The sequence below is a fragment of the Bacillus rossius genome, unplaced genomic scaffold (genome assembly GCF_032445375.1).
Source record: "Bacillus rossius redtenbacheri isolate Brsri unplaced genomic scaffold, Brsri_v3 Brsri_v3_scf127, whole genome shotgun sequence".
NCBI lineage: Eukaryota > Metazoa > Arthropoda > Insecta > Phasmatodea > Bacillidae > Bacillus > Bacillus rossius.
The window spans coordinates 69128-87205 of NW_026962299.1; the positions used below are offsets into that span (position 1 = coordinate 69128).

General features: G+C 57.1%; 10 non-coding genes across 10 annotated transcripts; 4 read left to right on the forward strand and 6 right to left on the reverse strand.

The window, feature by feature from the left end:
- The first annotated feature begins 531 nt into the window (after window positions 1-531).
- Window positions 532-651, forward strand: LOC134543552 (U5 spliceosomal RNA). The gene has a single exon (XR_010077039.1). It is a non-coding gene; the product is annotated as a U5 spliceosomal RNA (small nuclear RNA).
- Window positions 652-950: 299 nt separating this feature from the next.
- LOC134543585 (U1 spliceosomal RNA) lies at window positions 951-1113 on the reverse strand. The gene has a single exon (XR_010077071.1). It is a non-coding gene; the product is annotated as a U1 spliceosomal RNA (small nuclear RNA).
- A 543-nt stretch (window positions 1114-1656) lies between these two features.
- LOC134543553 (U5 spliceosomal RNA) lies at window positions 1657-1776 on the forward strand. The gene has a single exon (XR_010077040.1). It is a non-coding gene; the product is annotated as a U5 spliceosomal RNA (small nuclear RNA).
- A 299-nt stretch (window positions 1777-2075) lies between these two features.
- LOC134543586 (U1 spliceosomal RNA) lies at window positions 2076-2238 on the reverse strand. The gene has a single exon (XR_010077072.1). It is a non-coding gene; the product is annotated as a U1 spliceosomal RNA (small nuclear RNA).
- Window positions 2239-8568: 6330 nt separating this feature from the next.
- LOC134543588 (U1 spliceosomal RNA) lies at window positions 8569-8731 on the reverse strand. Its single transcript, XR_010077074.1, has one exon. It is a non-coding gene; the product is annotated as a U1 spliceosomal RNA (small nuclear RNA).
- A 543-nt stretch (window positions 8732-9274) lies between these two features.
- On the forward strand, window positions 9275-9394 carry LOC134543554 (U5 spliceosomal RNA). Its single transcript, XR_010077041.1, has one exon. It is a non-coding gene; the product is annotated as a U5 spliceosomal RNA (small nuclear RNA).
- Window positions 9395-9693: 299 nt separating this feature from the next.
- Window positions 9694-9856, reverse strand: LOC134543589 (U1 spliceosomal RNA). The gene has a single exon (XR_010077075.1). It is a non-coding gene; the product is annotated as a U1 spliceosomal RNA (small nuclear RNA).
- Window positions 9857-16203: 6347 nt separating this feature from the next.
- On the reverse strand, window positions 16204-16366 carry LOC134543590 (U1 spliceosomal RNA). The gene has a single exon (XR_010077076.1). It is a non-coding gene; the product is annotated as a U1 spliceosomal RNA (small nuclear RNA).
- Window positions 16367-16909: 543 nt separating this feature from the next.
- Window positions 16910-17028, forward strand: LOC134543592 (U5 spliceosomal RNA). The gene has a single exon (XR_010077078.1). It is a non-coding gene; the product is annotated as a U5 spliceosomal RNA (small nuclear RNA).
- Window positions 17029-17326: 298 nt separating this feature from the next.
- On the reverse strand, window positions 17327-17489 carry LOC134543591 (U1 spliceosomal RNA). The gene has a single exon (XR_010077077.1). It is a non-coding gene; the product is annotated as a U1 spliceosomal RNA (small nuclear RNA).
- Between the last annotated feature and the right edge of the window lie 589 nt (window positions 17490-18078).

Genomic DNA, 18078 nt, shown 5'->3' on the forward strand with positions numbered 1-18078 from the left:
TTCGCTTTTCTATTTCACTTGGAGCTCGGACCACCTCATCAACGTGTTTTGAGGTTATGTACTTCTACCTCCGAAACAGCTCTTTCCCCAGACATAACACTCCCGTGCCAGTTCATCACACTACATGACAGTACACACCAACAATGCAAATACAATTTCTTCCTACAACTGCCCGTTTCTACTCGCACCTCGTTTCCTTTGTTTCTGTACCCACGGCGACGGTCGACCGCCGCGTGCATTTGGTTACCCCGTTTGCCGCGTGGCGGCACTTGGTTACACCGTTTGCCGCGTGGCGGCACTCGGGTCGTCGCGTCCGCCTCGGCAAAAAGGCGGGCACCACGGCACAGTCGAGAGGGGAACTTTTTTCCATTAGCAACATACCTAGGGTTTCACGAAATATCGAGTGCCGTGTCCCACGAGGCGATTTTCGGACGATTCGCGGCTTCAGGCTGCACGACCGTACGCTATTTTCACCATTAGTGGTGGTCCGCACATTTTTCCTATATAGTCCGGATTTTCAAAGTTTCAACCGTGCTCTGGTTTCCCTTCAAACGCATAAATCTTTCGCCTTTTACTAAAGATTTCCGTGGAGGGGAACATTTGATGAGTCTTTAAACAATTTTTTGTTGTGCCCAGTGTTTACACACTGGGCCGGTTACCGTTAAACCACTGGGCCCGGGGGTGAGGCGGGGAGGGGGAAATCTGAAAAATCGAATTGGACAAGTATCGTTCATGGGAATTTTTTTTTTCTTTTTTCAACTATTACCATGCACAATTACGTACCTTCCTTCCGCACTTTCAAGACGGTGGGGTTGTTCGCCAAGGCACCGTAAACTTGAGACCTACGAATGCATTACATACCATACACAGATGAAAAAAAAAAAAAAAATTACACTTCACTGTACATAATTCTTAACACTACTTCACAACTACTAAGTTGAAATTTTTTCACCGGGACAGCGCGAACGCAGTCCCGACTACCAAAAATTACGCGCCCGAGTTACCCACATTTGGGGTAATCGCAGAGGTCAGCTCAACCGAAGTGCAAGGGAAGAGCCTCACCCTGGGGGAACCCCCTGCTTGATCAGGGTAGCCCCTACGCCAGGTAAGTATGCTGCGCAGTGTTTCGCTTTTCTATTTCACTTGGAGCTCGGACCACCTCATCAACGTGTTTTGAGGTTATGTACTTCTACCTCCGAAACAGCTCTTTCCCCAGACATAACACTCCCGTGCCAGTTCATCACACTACATGACAGTACACACCAACAATGCAAATACAATTTCTTCCTACAACTGCCCGTTTCTACTCGCACCTCGTTTCCTTTGTTTCTGTACCCACGGCGACGGTCGACCGCCGCGTGCATTTGGTTACCCCGTTTGCCGCGTGGCGGCACTTGGTTACACCGTTTGCCGCGTGGCGGCACTCGGGTCGTCGCGTCCGCCTCGGCAAAAAGGCGGGCACCACGGCACAGTCGAGAGGGGAACTTTTTTCCATTAGCAACATACCTAGGGTTTCACGAAATATCGAGTGCCGTGTCCCACGAGGCGATTTTCGGACGATTCGCGGCTTCAGGCTGCACGACCGTACGCTATTTTCACCATTAGTGGTGGTCCGCACATTTTTCCTATATAGTCCGGATTTTCAAAGTTTCAACCGTGCTCTGGTTTCCCTTCAAACGCATAAATCTTTCGCCTTTTACTAAAGATTTCCGTGGAGGGGAACATTTGATGAGTCTTTAAACAATTTTTTGTTGTGCCCAGTGTTTACACACTGGGCCGGTTACCGTTAAACCACTGGGCCCGGGGGTGAGGCGGGGAGGGGGAAATCTGAAAAATCGAATTGGACAAGTATCGTTCATGGGAATTTTTTTTTTCTTTTTTCAACTATTACCATGCACAATTACGTACCTTCCTTCCGCACTTTCAAGACGGTGGGGTTGTTCGCCAAGGCACCGTAAACTTGAGACCTACGAATGCATTACATACCATACACAGATGAAAAAAAAAAAAAAAATTACACTTCACTGTACATAATTCTTAACACTACTTCACAACTACTAAGTTGAAATTTTTTCACCGGGACAGCGCGAACGCAGTCCCGACTACCAAAAATTACGCGCCCGAGTTACCCACATTTGGGGTAATCGCAGAGGTCAGCTCAACCGAAGTGCAAGGGAAGAGCCTCACCCTGGGGGAACCCCCTGCTTGATCAGGGTAGCCCCTACGCCAGGTAAGTATGCTGCGCAGTGTTTCGCTTTTCTATTTCACTTGGAGCTCGGACCACCTCATCAACGTGTTTTGAGGTTATGTACTTCTACCTCCGAAACAGCTCTTTCCCCAGACATAACACTCCCGTGCCAGTTCATCACACTACATGACAGTACACACCAACAATGCAAATACAATTTCTTCCTACAACTGCCCGTTTCTACTCGCACCTCGTTTCCTTTGTTTCTGTACCCACGGCGACGGTCGACCGCCGCGTGCATTTGGTTACCCCGTTTGCCGCGTGGCGGCACTTGGTTACACCGTTTGCCGCGTGGCGGCACTCGGGTCGTCGCGTCCGCCTCGGCAAAAAGGCGGGCACCACGGCACAGTCGAGAGGGGAACTTTTTTCCATTAGCAACATACCTAGGGTTTCACGAAATATCGAGTGCCGTGTCCCACGAGGCGATTTTCGGACGATTCGCGGCTTCAGGCTGCACGACCGTACGCTATTTTCACCATTAGTGGTGGTCCGCACATTTTTCCTATATAGTCCGGATTTTCAAAGTTTCAACCGTGCTCTGGTTTCCCTTCAAACTGCTCTTAGGTGCTACTCTGAGTGGTTTGCAGGGATTTCCTTAGTTAATTCGAGTTTTCCTCGCGTGCTTTTATAATCCGACCAGTCGTTTCTGGTGCGAAGACTTGCTGCTGGGTGCATATCCGGATCTGGTAACTCTCAGCAGCAAGCAACAGGGTCCCCCCCTGGGCATTGCTGGGGGGACTCCGCAGAAATAAATTCAACCCTCGGGTTCCACTAATTATTATTTTATTTTTATTTACAAGTTCTACTCAGCATCACTCCTATTATATTCACTCCATCTTCTTCCACCTTTAACTGACTGCTGACTGCTGCTGCTGCTTCCTGGGGCTGTCACCAGGTGGCCGAGAAGAGTAGTTCCTCCCAGGTGTGGCTCTTGGCCTGCCGACTTGATTGTTTCTCGTCGGCATGGCCGAGGGGGGGTCCGGGGAGGACCCGCCCCTGGGGGACTCCGACTTTGAGGGCCGACTCCAACCGCCATTGAGGGACTACACCAGGCCTCCTGGTGGCCACCGAGACCGGACGGGTGCCTCGGGCGATGCTGGAGCAGAGGGATGCTCGCCGCCCCCCACCCCCAGCCGGACCGGGATCCGCACCCAGGAGCGCTGCACGAAGGTGTCGGAGTCCAAGCATCACCAGATGGTGCCACCTGGCTTCTGCTCCGACACCCCCTTCACCCCGGACGTCACCATGGCAGCAACCCTCACCACCACGACCACCACCATGACGACCACGACAGTTTGCACTTTCACCCCCTCTGCTTCTCACCCCATCTCCTCACCATTCTCAGCGCCTTCCCCCTCACTGCCACTCATCCCTGTCGAGCCTGCGGCCCCCCGGGACGTGCCGATGGACACCGGCTTCAGCCTCCCCCGCCGGACGGTGAAGCGGCCGAGGATGGGGCGCGCCGAGGACCGCACCTCCATCTCCAACCGGTTTGGCGCCCTCGAGCTCGACTCCGCCGGCGAGGAGGGGACCTCGTCCCGGGACTCGTCACCTGCACCATCCACGTCATCCCGCATCTCACACCTCACCCGCCGCACCACCCCCCGACCGACTACGACCGCCGCGACTCAGCCATCGACCTCCGCTGCTCGTCAGCCGTCGCCTCGACCATCCACCTCCGCATCTGCACCTGGACCCCGCACCCGGCCTCCCACCCAACCTGCTGCCGCCCCCGCATCTGCCTCCGCCGCCGCCACCGTCAAGCCTACCCGCATGCCGCCCATCGGCTGCCGCCTCCCCATCACCACCAGCCCCTTCACCCTGGCCCAATCGTTTCAGTCGCTCCTTTCTGGCAAGCTATCCATCACCTCCGTCGACGGCCGCACCTCCTTTTACACTTCTAACGCCGCTGATCACACCTTCCTATACAACCACCTCACCCAGCTCGGCCATCAGCCTTTCACGCACCTGCGACAGGACGAGAAGGGGGACCGACTCGTCCTGAAGCGTCTCCCACTCACCACTACCCCCGAGGAGGTGCACGCCGCCCTCCTCGACCTGGACCTACCCGTTGCTTCCGTCACTCCGCTCCGCGTCACCGACACCGCCACGACCCGTCCGTTCCTGGTTAATACTCACCACCTGGGGGAGGCAGCTCCCTTCCTGGCTCTACGCTCCCTGGGCTGCTGGGTGGTCTCCGTCGAACGCTATCGTGGCAGCGGGCGGGTCCCGCAGTGTTACCGGTGCCAGCAGGCCGGCCACCCATCCACACGCTGCGAGAGGCCGGTGGCCTGTTTCAAGTGTGCCGGGCCCCACCGGTCCCGCGAGTGCACTTCGACGACTCCGAAGTGCGTCAATTGCGGCGAGGCGCACTTCGCGACTTCCATGGACTGCCGGGTGAACCAGGCCTACCTCAGACGCCACCCCCCCCGACAACAGCCTGAGGCCACCCCGGCACCGCGACCGCGACCGCCAAACTTGACCGACGCTCGTGCCTTTCCCGCCGTCACCTCCAACGCCTGGACTCGGCGCGGTTCCGCCGCCGCCACCCTGTTCCCCTCCCGCGACGGGCCATCTCCATCTGCACCTCAGGGCCCCTCATCTCACCGACCGGACGCTGACGACACTTCATTCACCGCGATCATACGTGACCTCATCCAGCTGTTTCGGCAGTACTTTCCCTTCATTCGCCGCACCCTGACCGCCCTGTCCCATGCCAAGTCCCCTTCGGAGAGATTCGAGGTGCTCCTCCAAGCGCTTCTGGGTCTCTTCGATGGATCCCCCGCCGCCCCTTAAGCTCCTAGTCTGGAACGCCTTTTCTTTGCTCCCTAAGCTTCTCGACTTCCTTCACCTCGTCGACGAGCACTCACCCGATGTCGTGTTCCTATCAGAGACCTGGCTGACCCCCGCTGTACCCCTCCGCGTCCCGGGATATGCCGTCCACCGCTCCGACCGTGATGGTCGGGGGGGTGGGGTGGCACTCCTGGTGCGCGACACCTTCACCCATCACCGCCGACACATTCCACCTTCACCCGCGACTGAGGCTGTGGCCGTGCGCCTGTTCGGACAGCCCTACTCCCTGACTCTAGTCTCCGTGTATCTCCCACCCCAATTTGCCTTCCCCTCTGCCGCCGTTGTCGCCCTCGGTCGGCTCGATGCCCATGTCGTGCTGGCCGGGGACTTCAACGCCACCCATCCCTACTGGGGCTGCGTCGCGGCCAACCGCCGAGGCAGCTCCCTCCGTCAGCTCCTCCGGCGTACTAACCTCTCCATCTGCGCCCCCGCCACCCCCACATTCTTCCCCGCTCAGCACCACCGTCATCCCAGTATCATCGACCTCGCCCTCACCACACCGCTCCCCATCATCTCTGGTCTCACCACGCTCACCGCCGGGGCCTCGGATCACCTGCCCGTCCTCGGCTCCCTTCACTTCTACCCCCATTCCAACCCGCACCTTCCCCGCTTCGACTTCCGCAACGCCGACTGGAATGGGTTCCAGACCACCCTCTCATCATCACTCGACCTCACCCTCCCCTTCGACACCCCCGACCGTCTCGACGCCAACGTCGTGTCATTCACCCGGGCCGTCTCTGCGGCCGCCTCCGCTCACATTCCGCTGGCCACTCCAAGTACCCGCATCACCCCCTTCCCGCCTTACCTGCGTGACGCCGTGGTCCTGCGCGACCGCTTCCGCGGCCTGTGGCAGGCCAACCGGTCCCCGTTGACACGGATGGTGTTCCTCCTGCTGCGGGGCCGGTGCCGCCGGATGGTCGCGGCGTGGAAGGCGCATTTGGAGACCCGGCGTCTCGGCTCCCTCGCCTCTGCATCCGGCTCTCTGTGGACCTACGTCCGGCGCCTCCGATCGGTCCCCACCACTATTCCCCCACTCACCCACCCGGCCGGGGTGGCGGAGACTGCCCCTGAGCGATCGGAGGCGGTCGCTGCCTACCTCGCGACCACGTTTGCCTCCGCTGACCCCCCCACCCTCTCCTCCGAGTCTTCGGACGACGGGGACACACCCCCCCCCCCTCGCACATCACGTCACTCTGCCCGTTCTTCCGGACTCTCTGCCATTCCCTCTCGCCACGCCATCGGAGGTGCGCACACTCCTCCTCCGTCTCAAGCCCCCTTCTGCCCCCGGTTCCGACTCTCTGCCTGCACCCGTCCTCCGTGCTCTTCCTCGGAAGGCGACGGTCTTCCTTACCCGCATCATCAACGCGATGTTCCTTCTCTGTCATTTCCCCACCCCTTGGAAAGTGGCCATTGTCTCACCCATACCCAAACCCGGGAAGCCCCCTTCCCTACCATCATCGTACCGCCCCATTTCTCTTCTACCCATCATCTCTAAGGTCGCAGAGCGGACCATTCTCACACGCCTTCTCCTTCACGTCAACCTCTTGCATCTTCTCCCCCATCACCAGTTCGGTTTCCGCAAACGTCACTCCACCTCCCACGCCATCGCCCGTGTGGAGGTGCTGGCTGTCCAAGGTTTCGCACGGCGCCAACACACGGGCATGGTGCTTCTGGACCTTGCCCGGGCATTTGATTCCGTGCCCCATTCACAACTCATTCACCGTCTCTCCGCCACCGACCTTCCACCTCATCTCATACGCCTCATCTGCTCGTTCCTGGGGGGTCGTACCTTCCGGGTTCGGGTGGAGGGCGAACTCTCCGACCCCCGTCACATCATGGCCGGCGTCCCCCAGGGCGCCATCCTTTCACCCCTTCTCTTCACCCTTCACATCGCCGACCTGCAACCACCACCTGGCACTCACCTGGTTCAGTACGCCGATGACACTTGCCTCCTCGCTTCCTCCGTCTCCGAGCGGATGCTCGGCGACCGCCTGAGCCGCGGGCTCACATCACTCTCTACTCAGTTCCTCGCGCACGGCATCGGGCTGAACTGCTCGAAGACCCAATCCATTCTCTTCTCACGCATCCACCCACGCCAGGACCACCCCCCACGAGTTTCCAGCACTGCCATCCCCTGGTCACCCGAGGTCCGCTATCTGGGGGTGACCCTGGACAGTACCTTCACTTTCATCCCGCACCTTGCTTCCATGAAGACTCAATCCAGGGCGGTCTTGGCGCAGCTGGCACCGATACTGCGACCCTCATCTGGCACCCCCCTCCCGGTTCGCATCACCGCATTTCATTCCTACGTCATCCCACGCTTCACCTACGCATCCCCCGTGTGGGTTCATTCATCCCGTTTCAACCTTCGCCCCATTACCCGCACCTACTTCCTGGGGATTCGTCTCCTTCTCGGACTCCCCCGCGCCACCTCCAGGCTGACTCTCCTGGCAGACTCCGGCCTGCCCCACCTTCACCCTCTCCTTCGCTCCATGACAACTTACTTCCTACGCCGATGCCGACGCAGCGACAACCCCCTCATCCTTCAACTTGCGGAGCCGCTGCCTCCTGCACCCCACCCACGACGACCGCTCTTTTCGACTGACCACTTACGCGACGACTCCGACGACGACGCTGACGACGTCCCGGCGGCCGGTGGGCCCGGTAGATGACGGCGTAGACCTCCACGTCCACCGGTAGCCTCCGCGGACCCGCCACCATAGTTCACCATCTACATCGCCACTCCGTCTTCTTCCCATCGTCATCAGCATCGCCGTTTTCTCCGCGCGGCCTCCATCAGCTGCGCGGCTCCTGGATCAGCATCTCTTCACCCCCAGCAGTCCCTCACCCCCCCCTCCACCCAACAAGTAGCCGGGACCTTCAAGAACCTCCGTGTTGGCGGGGTCCAGCAGCATCGTCATGTTCTTCATCTTTGTGTTTATGTTCTGTACAGTGTTCTTGTCCACTGCCTTGTATGTATCTTTATGTATTAAATGATGTTTTTGTGTGTGGGCCCCTAGGGGCCCCACTTATTAAAAAAAAAAAAAAAAAAAAAAAAAAAAAAAAAAAAAAAAAAAAAAAAAAAAAAAAACTAAAGATTTCCGTGGAGGGGAACATTTGATGAGTCTTTAAACAATTTTTTGTTGTGCCCAGTGTTTACACACTGGGCCGGTTACCGTTAAACCACTGGGCCCGGGGGTGAGGCGGGGAGGGGGAAATCTGAAAAATCGAATTGGACAAGTATCGTTCATGGGAATTTTTTTTTTCTTTTTTCAACTATTACCATGCACAATTACGTACCTTCCTTCCGCACTTTCAAGACGGTGGGGTTGTTCGCCAAGGCACCGTAAACTTGAGACCTACGAATGCATTACATACCATACACAGATGAAAAAAAAAAAAAAAATTACACTTCACTGTACATAATTCTTAACACTACTTCACAACTACTAAGTTGAAATTTTTTCACCGGGACAGCGCGAACGCAGTCCCGACTACCAAAAATTACGCGCCCGAGTTACCCACATTTGGGGTAATCGCAGAGGTCAGCTCAACCGAAGTGCAAGGGAAGAGCCTCACCCTGGGGGAACCCCCTGCTTGATCAGGGTAGCCCCTACGCCAGGTAAGTATGCTGCGCAGTGTTTCGCTTTTCTATTTCACTTGGAGCTCGGACCACCTCATCAACGTGTTTTGAGGTTATGTACTTCTACCTCCGAAACAGCTCTTTCCCCAGACATAACACTCCCGTGCCAGTTCATCACACTACATGACAGTACACACCAACAATGCAAATACAATTTCTTCCTACAACTGCCCGTTTCTACTCGCACCTCGTTTCCTTTGTTTCTGTACCCACGGCGACGGTCGACCGCCGCGTGCATTTGGTTACCCCGTTTGCCGCGTGGCGGCACTTGGTTACACCGTTTGCCGCGTGGCGGCACTCGGGTCGTCGCGTCCGCCTCGGCAAAAAGGCGGGCACCACGGCACAGTCGAGAGGGGAACTTTTTTCCATTAGCAACATACCTAGGGTTTCACGAAATATCGAGTGCCGTGTCCCACGAGGCGATTTTCGGACGATTCGCGGCTTCAGGCTGCACGACCGTACGCTATTTTCACCATTAGTGGTGGTCCGCACATTTTTCCTATATAGTCCGGATTTTCAAAGTTTCAACCGTGCTCTGGTTTCCCTTCAAACGCATAAATCTTTCGCCTTTTACTAAAGATTTCCGTGGAGGGGAACATTTGATGAGTCTTTAAACAATTTTTTGTTGTGCCCAGTGTTTACACACTGGGCCGGTTACCGTTAAACCACTGGGCCCGGGGGTGAGGCGGGGAGGGGGAAATCTGAAAAATCGAATTGGACAAGTATCGTTCATGGGAATTTTTTTTTTCTTTTTTCAACTATTACCATGCACAATTACGTACCTTCCTTCCGCACTTTCAAGACGGTGGGGTTGTTCGCCAAGGCACCGTAAACTTGAGACCTACGAATGCATTACATACCATACACAGATGAAAAAAAAAAAAAAAATTACACTTCACTGTACATAATTCTTAACACTACTTCACAACTACTAAGTTGAAATTTTTTCACCGGGACAGCGCGAACGCAGTCCCGACTACCAAAAATTACGCGCCCGAGTTACCCACATTTGGGGTAATCGCAGAGGTCAGCTCAACCGAAGTGCAAGGGAAGAGCCTCACCCTGGGGGAACCCCCTGCTTGATCAGGGTAGCCCCTACGCCAGGTAAGTATGCTGCGCAGTGTTTCGCTTTTCTATTTCACTTGGAGCTCGGACCACCTCATCAACGTGTTTTGAGGTTATGTACTTCTACCTCCGAAACAGCTCTTTCCCCAGACATAACACTCCCGTGCCAGTTCATCACACTACATGACAGTACACACCAACAATGCAAATACAATTTCTTCCTACAACTGCCCGTTTCTACTCGCACCTCGTTTCCTTTGTTTCTGTACCCACGGCGACGGTCGACCGCCGCGTGCATTTGGTTACCCCGTTTGCCGCGTGGCGGCACTTGGTTACACCGTTTGCCGCGTGGCGGCACTCGGGTCGTCGCGTCCGCCTCGGCAAAAAGGCGGGCACCACGGCACAGTCGAGAGGGGAACTTTTTTCCATTAGCAACATACCTAGGGTTTCACGAAATATCGAGTGCCGTGTCCCACGAGGCGATTTTCGGACGATTCGCGGCTTCAGGCTGCACGACCGTACGCTATTTTCACCATTAGTGGTGGTCCGCACATTTTTCCTATATAGTCCGGATTTTCAAAGTTTCAACCGTGCTCTGGTTTCCCTTCAAAGGCATCAAACTGTTCAGGGGAATTTTTTAAAAGCTTTTTGAAGCAAATCTGAGCACTTTTGGCCATTAACTAACTGGTTTCCTTTCAGCAATTTCAGCGAGCCGCCGAGACCTGCTGCTGCTAGTTCCTGAGTCGACCACCAGGAGTGCTCTTGTGTAGATCTAGTTCTTAGATCCTAGATCTTCTTCTTGTGAGTGCTGTGCGCCACCGAGTCGCGGCCTATTGGGGCGGCTGAGGGGGGAGTTTGGAATGGACTCCCTCCCGATGAAGCCAAACCAGGGCGGGGGCGACCTCGGTCAGAGGCCATCGGCCGAGGCCACTTCTTGTGACTCCCGGCAACCAAGTTGTAGCCTATTGGGGAGGCCGAGGGGAGAGTTTGGAATGGACTCTCTCCCGATGACGCCGAACCAGGGCGGGGACGACTTTGGTCCGAGGCCCTCGGCCGAGGCCGGTTCTGGCGATGAGATGACTACTGACAATCGGCCACCCCAGCCACGACAATACTGTGGACCGCATCGCCAGCGCTTGGAGACCATGCAAGTCGGGTCTGGGGAGGCGGGCGCTGCTGGGGTCGGGGGGGTGGCTCCGCCTCCCTCCCCCGCGCCGGCCGGGCTGCGCACCCAGACTGTTTGCATTAAGGTCAGCGAGACGAAACATCTTCACGGCCTGGACGTCTCCACCATCCTCGCTCTGCCTACGACTACCTCTGCTCCAACACCACCAACTGTGACTACTACTACCACCACGGCCTGCATCACTTCACCGATCATGTCTCCTGCGCCTTCTCTTCCGCTGTTGCCGACCGACTCACCGCCTGCCGCCGTTCCTCCTGCTGCGACTGCTACTCCCATGGACACCGGCTTCATCGTTCCCACGAAGACCGTCAAGCGCGCCCACCCCGACCAGCACTCCTCCGACGATGCCGTCCCTACCAGCAACCGCTACGACAGTCTCCTCAGTCTACCGGATACCGACACCGACGACGGCGCTGGGGCTGCCTCCTCGGACCGACCCTTGACTGCCAAGCCCCGCCGCAAGCAGCATGCTAAACGGCACCGGCCCGACACGCAACCTCCTCCTGTGCCCTTCACCACTCTCCCGGGCCCCTCTTCGACGAGTCCCAGCTCATCTCGTGCTCCACCCCGCCCTCCAGCCTCGCAGCCTCGTGCCTCCTCCTCGGCGGCGCCTCGCCCGCCTACCTCCACTCCTCGCACGCCTCGCATGCCTCCGATCGCCTGCCTTCTCACGCCCACAGCCGGCCCCTTCGCCACTGCACAACGTTTTCAGTCTCTCCTCTCCGGTCCTCTCTCTGTCACCTCCGTCAATGACCGCACCTCCTTTTATACCAGCAACCCTCAGGACCACCAGCTCCTATTTGACGAACTCCAACGCCTCGGATATAAACCCTACACCCATCTCCGCCCCGACGAGCGTGCCGATCGAGTTGTGATCAAGAAACTCCCTCTCTCCACGACGGCTGACGAGGTCACCCAGTCCCTGCTCGACCTGCACCTACCTGTGGCATCTGTGGTGGCCATGCGCACCTCTCCTACTTCAACGACCCGGCCTTTCCTGGTCACTACATCCGGTCTGGGTGAGGCAGCCCCCTTCCTGAAGTTGAAGACATTGGGCTGCTGGGTGGTGGCAGTTGAGAAATACCGCGGCTCGGGGCGCGTACCTCAGTGCTACCGCTGCCAGCGGCCTGGACACCCGTCCTCCCGATGCCACCGGGACCTCGCCTGTTTCAAGTGCGCTGGGCCCCACTGGTCTCGGGACTGCACCTCGACTACCCGACGCTGCACGCTCTGTGACGGGGCCCACTTCGCTACTTCCACTGACTGTCGCGTGATTCAGGCTTACCTGCGCCGACACCCTCAACGACTCACTGACGCCACGACGACTGCCGTGGGGACCGGGCCCTCTGTCCCGTCCCTGTCCGATCCCAAGACGTTTCCTGCTCTCTCCACCAATGCTTGGGCACGCCCTCCCCCCGTTGTACCGGTTGTTCCCCCCTCTGCCACCTCGCACCCTCCTCCTTCCGCTCCTTCTTCTGACTCTCGACCGCTTGCCTCCGACTCAGACTGCTCGTCGCTTTCATCCCTCATTCACGACTTCATTTCATTCATCCGACAGTACCTCCCGCTCATCCGGACTGTCCTGACGGCACTCTCCCGAGCCCGCACCTCCACCGAGAAGTTCGAAGTGCTCCTCCAGGCCCTTCTGAATTTCTTCGATGGATCCCGCCCCTCCCCTTAGTGTCCTCATCTGGAACGTCTTTTCCCTCCTCCCTAAGCTCCACGACCTTTTGCACCTGCTCCACGAGCGATCGCCCGACGTCGTGTTCCTTTCTGAGACCTGGCTCTCCCCCTCTGCCCCCGTCCTGGTCCCCGGGTATGCGGTCCACCGTGCCGATCGCGATGGTCGGGGCGGGGGGGTGGCGTTACTCGTCCGCAACACCATTTCACATCATCGCCGTCGCATCCCTTCTTCCCCCGCGGCCGAGGCGGTTGCTGTGCGCTTGCACGGCCTCCCGTACTCCCTGACCTTGGTATCCTTGTACCTCCCCCCTCAGTTCGCCTTTCCCACGGCCGACGTTGTCGCCCTCGGTCGGCTCGACGCCCACGTCGTGCTGGCCGGGGACTTCAACGCCACCCATCCCTTCTGGGGCTGTGCCGCCGCAAACCGGCGGGGCAGCTCCCTCCGGCAACTCCTTCGGCGTACTCCTCTCTCTCTTTATGCCCCTCCGACCCCGACATTTTTTCCGGCCCAGCTCAACCGGCAACCCAGCATCATCGACTTTGCACTGTCCACGCCCCTCCCCATTCTCTCGGATCTCACCACCATCGCCTCCGGCACCTCCGACCACTTGCCTGTTCTTGCCACACTTCACTTTCACCCCCATTCTAACCCCCACCTCCCCCGCTTCGATTTTCCCAAGGCCGACTGGGGCGGTTTTCAGCGTTCCCTCTCCGCTGCCATTGACCTGTCTGTTCCGTTCGATACCCCTGCCCGCCTTGACGCCAACGTTCTCTCGCTGACCGACGCCATTTCCGCGGCCGCCTCTGCCAACATACCTCTGGTTCCCCCCCGTCCCCTTGTCGACCCATTTCCGCCTTACCTCCGGGACGCCTTGTCCTTGCGCAACCGCTTCCGCGTCCTCTGGCAGGCTAGTCGTTCCCTGCTGCACCGGCGGGTGTACCTGGTGCTGCGGGGGCGCTGCCGGCGATTGGTCGCGGAGTGGAGGGCCCGTCTGGAGACTCGGCGTCTCCAATCCCTCTCTGCTTGCTCCGGCTCCCTCTGGTCTCACGTCCGTCGTCTCCGCTCGGTTCCTACCACCATCCCCCCGCTGACCACCCCCACGGGTGTGGCGGAAACGGCCTCGGAGCGATCCGAGGCGGTGGCCGCCTACCTGGCGACCACCTTCGCATCCGCACCCGGCCCTTCCCTGTCCTCCGAGTCTTCGGACGACGAGGACGGGGCCCGCCTCCTGTCTCGCCACGTCACTTTGCCCCCCCTTCCGGCCACCTTCCCCCTGCCGCTCGTCACGCCTTCCGAGGTCCGCACCCTGCTCGCCCGCCTTCGGCCCCGTTCTGCTCCTGGCCACGACTCTCTGCCCTCCCCCGTGCTCCGTGCCCTACCTCGCAAGGCCCTTGTGTTTCTGACCCGTCTTTTCAACGCAATGTTCCTCCTCTGCCACTTCCCCACCCCCTGGAAAACCGCCATCGTCTCACCCATCCCCAAACCTGGCAAGCCCCCGTCTCTCCCTTCATCTTTTCGGCCCATCTCGCTTCTTCCTATTCTGTCCAAGGTCGCGGAACGGGCGATCCACCGCCGTCTCCTCTTTCAAGTCACCACCCTGGACCTTCTACCCCGCCACCAGTTCGGTTTCCGCCCCCGCCACTCGACGACCCACGCCATTGCCCGTGTGGAGCACCTGGTGGTCCAGGGATTCGCCAGGCGGCAACACACGGGCATGGTGCTTCTTGACCTCGCCCGTGCTTTCGATTCCGTTCCGCATGCCCAGCTCCTCCAGCGCCTCTCTGCCACCGACCTCTCATCTCATCTCGTCCGCCTCCTCTGCTCCTTCCTGGAGGGTCGCACCTTCCGGGTTCGGGTGGAGGGGGTCCTCTCCGGCCCCCGCCCCATCTCCGCCGGCGTCCCCCAGGGCGCCATTCTCTCACCGCTACTTTTTACCCTCCACATCTCTGATCTCAAGCCCCCTCCCGGCACCTATCTTGTCCAGTACGCCGATGATACCTGTCTCCTGGCCTCTTCAGTTTCCGAGCGGCTGCTCTGCGACCGTCTCGGCCGCGGCCTCACTTCCCTCAACAATCAGTTCCTCGCGCATGGCATCGGGCTCAATCACTCTAAATCACGATCCATCCTCTTCTCCCGACTTCATCCACACCACGACCACCCGCCAGTCATCTCCGCCGTAGCCATCCCCTGGTCGCCTCGCATCCGTTATCTGGGGGTCACCCTAGACAATACCTTTACTTTTCTGCCGCACCTCGACTCCATCCGCACCAAGTCCCGTGCCGTCATGGCTCAGCTGGCCACCGTACTCAGACCGACATCCGGCACCCCTCTCGACGTTCGTGTGACTGCCTACCGTTCCTTCGTTCTTCCCCACTTCCTCTACGCGTGCCCGGCTTGGGTCCACTCCTCTCTGTACAACCTCCGTCCGATCGCCCGGTCCTACTTTCTCGGTGCCCGCCTCCTGCTCGGTCTCCCTCGCGCCACCTTACGGCAGACCCTCCTGGACCAGACTGGGCTCCCGCACTTACACGAGCTGCTCTGCAAGGTGACTAAGAAGTTCCTCCGCCACTGCCGGCGTTCTGACAACCCCCTGATCCGACTCCTTGCAGAGCCCCTGCCTGACGCCCCTCACCCCCGCCGACCGCTCTTTACCTACGATCATTTGAGACGCCCTGACCCCGATGACGTTGACGCTGGTGCAGTCGCGGCTGGTGGGCCCGGCAGCTGACGACGGTGATCACCACGTCCACGGTTGGCTCTGAGGAATGTTACCAGGCATCATCCCATCACGATCTCTGCTCTCAGTGAACTACTGCCTACCATCGCCACTGCTCCGGACCGTCTTCATCTGCGGCCCGGCACCTTCTGCGCCCCGAGTCGCCCCCGGCAGCCCACAGAAGATTCGCCGCCCAACAAGCAGCTGGACCTCTAGGACGGTATCGTCGGAGGGGCCCCGTTTCGTCAGTGTTGAATAAAGATTGTCACCATTCGCCCTTGTGGCCATGTATTCGTGTTCTATGTTGTGTTTTATTTTATTTGTGTTCACCTGTATCCGCTTTTTATATTAAAGATGAATTTTTTGGTGGGTAACTCCCTTCAGTGGGAGTTCCCTTTGATAAAAAAAAAAAAAAAAAAAAAAAAAAAAAAACTAAAGATTTCCGTGGAGGGGAACATTTGATGAGTCTTTAAACAATTTTTTGTTGTGCCCAGTGTTTACACACTGGGCCGGTTACCGTTAAACCACTGGGCCCGGGGGTGAGGCGGGGAGGGGGAAATCTGAAAAATCGAATTGGACAAGTATCGTTCATGGGAATTTTTTTTTTCTTTTTTCAACTATTACCATGCACAATTACGTACCTTCCTTCCGCACTTTCAAGACGGTGGGGTTGTTCGCCAAGGCACCGTAAACTTGAGACCTACGAATGCATTACATACCATACACAGATGAAAAAAAAAAAAAAAATTACACTTCACTGTACATAATTCTTAACACTACTTCACAACTACTAAGTTGAAATTTTTTCACCGGGACAGCGCGAACGCAGTCCCGACTACCAAAAATTACGCGCCCGAGTTACCCACATTTGGGGTAATCGCAGAGGTCAGCTCAACCGAAGTGCAAGGGAAGAGCCTCACCCTGGGGGAACCCCCTGCTTGATCAGGGTAGCCCCTACGCCAGGTAAGTATGCTGCGCAGTGTTTCGCTTTTCTATTTCACTTGGAGCTCGGACCACCTCATCAACGTGTTTTGAGGTTATGTACTTCTACCTCCGAAACAGCTCTTTCCCCAGACATAACACTCCCGTGCCAGTTCATCACACTACATGACAGTACACACCAACAATGCAAATACAATTTCTTCCTACAACTGCCCGTTTCTACTCGCACCTCGTTTCCTTTGTTTCTGTACCCACGGCGACGGTCGACCGCCGCGTGCATTTGGTTACCCCGTTTGCCGCGTGGCGGCACTTGGTTACACCGTTTGCCGCGTGGCGGCACTCGGGTCGTCGCGTCCGCCTCGGCAAAAAGGCGGGCACCACGGCACAGTCGAGAGGGGAACTTTTTTCCATTAGCAACATACCTAGGGTTTCACGAAATATCGAGTGCCGTGTCCCACGAGGCGATTTTCGGACGATTCGCGGCTTCAGGCTGCACGACCGTACGCTATTTTCACCATTAGTGGTGGTCCGCACATTTTTCCTATATAGTCCGGATTTTCAAAGTTTCAACCGTGCTCTGGTTTCCCTTCAAACGCATAAATCTTTCGCCTTTTACTAAAGATTTCCGTGGAGGGGAACATTTGATGAGTCTTTAACAATTTTTTGTTGTGCCCAGTGTTTACACACTGGGCCGGTTACCGTTAAACCACTGGGCCCGGGGGTGAGGCGGGGAGGGGGAAATCTGAAAAATCGAATTGGACAAGTATCGTTCATGGGAATTTTTTTTTTCTTTTTTCAACTATTACCATGCACAATTACGTACCTTCCTTCCGCACTTTCAAGACGGTGGGGTTGTTCGCCAAGGCACCGTAAACTTGAGACCTACGAATGCATTACATACCATACACAGATGAAAAAAAAAAAAAAATTACACTTCACTGTACATAATTCTTAACACTACTTCACAACTACTAAGTTGAAATTTTTTCACCGGGACAGCGCGAACGCAGTCCCGACTACCAAAAATTACGCGCCCGAGTTACCCACATTTGGGGTAATCGCAGAGGTCAGCTCAACCGAAGTGCAAGGGAAGAGCCTCACCCTGGGGGAACCCCCTGCTTGATCAGGGTAGCCCCTACGCCAGGTAAGTATGCTGCGCAGTGTTTCGCTTTTCTATTTCACTTGGAGCTCGGACCACCTCATCAACGTGTTTTGAGGTTATGTACTTCTACCTCCGAAACAGCTCTTTCCCCAGACATAACACTCCCGTGCCAGTTCATCACACTACATGACAGTACACACCAACAATGCAAATACAATTTCTTCCTACAACTGCCCGTTTCTACTCGCACCTCGTTTCCTTTGTTTCTGTACCCACGGCGACGGTCGACCGCCGCGTGCATTTGGTTACCCCCGTTTGCCGCGTGGCGGCACTTGGTTACACCGTTTGCCGCGTGGCGGCACTCGGGTCGTCGCGTCCGCCTCGGCAAAAAGGCGGGCACCACGGCACAGTCGAGAGGGGAACTTTTTTCCATTAGCAACATACCTAGGGTTTCACGAAATATCGAGTGCCGTGTCCCACGAGGCGATTTTCGGACGATTCGCGGCTTCAGGCTGCACGACCGTACGCTATTTTCACCATTAGTGGTGGTCCGCACATTTTTCCTATATAGTCCGGATTTTCAAAGTTTCAACCGTGCTCTGGTTTCCCTTCAAACGCATAAATCTTTCGCCTTTTACT